This window comes from Arachis duranensis, chromosome 4 (assembly GCF_000817695.3).
Source record: "Arachis duranensis cultivar V14167 chromosome 4, aradu.V14167.gnm2.J7QH, whole genome shotgun sequence".
Lineage (NCBI taxonomy): Eukaryota > Viridiplantae > Streptophyta > Magnoliopsida > Fabales > Fabaceae > Arachis > Arachis duranensis.
The window spans coordinates 67,722,578-67,724,927 of record NC_029775.3 but is presented as its reverse complement, the minus strand read 5'-3'; positions in this window follow the sequence as shown (position 1 = coordinate 67,724,927).

Here is a 2,350-nt window from a genome sequence, read left to right as displayed (position 1 = left end):
GGCCGGCAAGTAAGGGCATCCTCAATGGCCTGCTCGGTGATAGGTACATCAATCCCCCTAACAAGTACCGAATCAAGGGTATGGTGGAAGAAATTGCAGTAGAACTCCTGCACCCAAGATCGGTTCACCTAGCTCAATTCCCTATCCAGAAAAGCCAAACCCATCTGGTCAATACGCTGGTGGATGCTGTCGGTCAAATCTGATGGAATAACTAGCTTCTTCTCAGTATTCAGATTCTTTGAATTGTAGCTTAGGAATCTGAGTTCACAATAGAGATTGGGAAATTTGACCATATCCTGAGCCGGTAGTAATTGGTTTGCTTTATCTATGTCATTTAGAGGGTTTTGAGCATAGGCAAGCAGTGAAGAAAAAGTGGGGTCTGGTGTTTTCTTCCTCTTTTTGGAAGATGATGCTTTCCCTTTTCCTTTATCTGACATCCTGAAAAAGACAAATATGATAGCAATTTAACATGTAGCACATAGCAGTTAATAGCAACTTTCAAGATGTAAGATGAATGACAAGCAATCATGATGTGCATTGAAAACTTGGTGTGCAAATAACCATAAGTGGAAACATAAACCAAGAAATCAATTCATCCAACTATGTACACAATACTTGAGGGATAGGCGTATTCATCATCATAACTCGAAAGAATGGTTAATGAGTCGAGTAAAGAGAAATGAAGTGAGTAGGTTAAACAAGTTAGTGAGTAAGAGGTGAGATTGATAGTTAGTGTTATGATGAAAGAAAGCTTGACTAGTAAAAAGGATTCACAAAATGCATACAATGAGATGTAATTATTGATGGTGAAAATGAAATTGCAACGGGGTGCGATGAATTGAAAGGAAACCATCAATGTTATGGTCACTAAAGTCAACAACTCTTACTCATTAAGCAATGAAATCATCATACCTTTGAAAGAATGGTTAAAGAGGGTTAAATGTGAGTAGAAGTTAAATGGTTAAAGAAATTAGTAAGTTAAAAAAAGTGGATTAGTGGCATGATGATATTTAGGCTCAAGGAAAAGAGAAGTTGTGGTTCATGTTCACAATGATTGGTGCAAATCCGGGAAGTCAACAGTAACGGAAATAGCCCAAAATTGCAATAGAGACTAAAATAAAAATAAATTTCTCAAAAATTGGGCAGCATCCCGGCTTAAAATTGGACGTTCCCGGATAGCAAAATAGCACAATTAGCAAAAAAGCAACATCAATTAAGCACAGCAGTAGTGGTATAGCATTCAGGCAACAATAAGTGCATAAAAAGCAGTCCAAAATCAGCATACAACATCCAAGTAAACAGACAGCAAATTATGCACAAACGGAGCACTTATCAGGCCTAGAATCCTCTATCCAATCCTAGCTACCTAACAGAAATTATTTCTATCTATCCTAACATGCAACATTTCGATTCTGACTAACTAACAAAAAACTAACAGAATTGAAAGATTAATAGAGAGCAGAGTTGGAGCAAGAACCTGGGAGCTGAGCAGGATCAAAAATGGGGGGGATGATGCAGAAATAGAGACAGGGCAGAATGGATGAGTGAGAGAGGGGGGAAGCGACGAAGTGTTGGTTGGTGGTGAGAGAGAGAGACTGGCCGTGTGATGGTGGTGGCCGGCGGAGCAGCAGAGGCGTGCCGGTGGTGGAGGAGAGGAAGGCAGAGGGGTTGGGTGGCGACGGCGGCGCAGTCGCCGGTGGTGACGGGGCTGCGATCGGTGGCGATGATGGTGGTTGATGGAGTTGAAGGAAGGAGAAGATGAGAGTGAGAAGAGGGTGCGCGACTGCGCAGCGTCCCTCGCGTCTAGGGTTTTCATATTTTTATATCGACGCAGGCGCGCCTTAGGCGCTGAGGCATGGATGATGAAAATAGGTAAAGACGCGTGCGCGTACCGTGCGCGCACGCGTGCGAGGAGTTGGGCTGGAAGCTTAAGGTTGGCCCAGATTAGGCCTAACTCTCTGGAAAATGGCCTGGAAGTTGCACTACTGGGCCTGCGCGCACGCGGCATGTGCGTGTACGCGTGCCTTTCCCTATAGCTATATGGACGCGCGCGCACGTAGTGCGCGTCAACGTGGAATGAGTTGGGCTTGAGGCACAACGCTGGCCTAGGGGAGGCCCAACTCTCTGGAAGGTGTATGGTGGTGCATCCGCTCATGGACGCGTGCGCGTGCAGCGTGCGCGCGCGTCCTCTCCCCTTTCTCCCTTTTTTTTTTGGAAAATGCCTGAAAGCTCTAAATTGCCCATGGTGCTTACAACTCCTTATTTAGTCAAAAACCACACACTTTCTAAAATGCAAGTTGGTTTTGAGATTTATTCCATTTCTACTAAGCACAACATACATGTTAATATG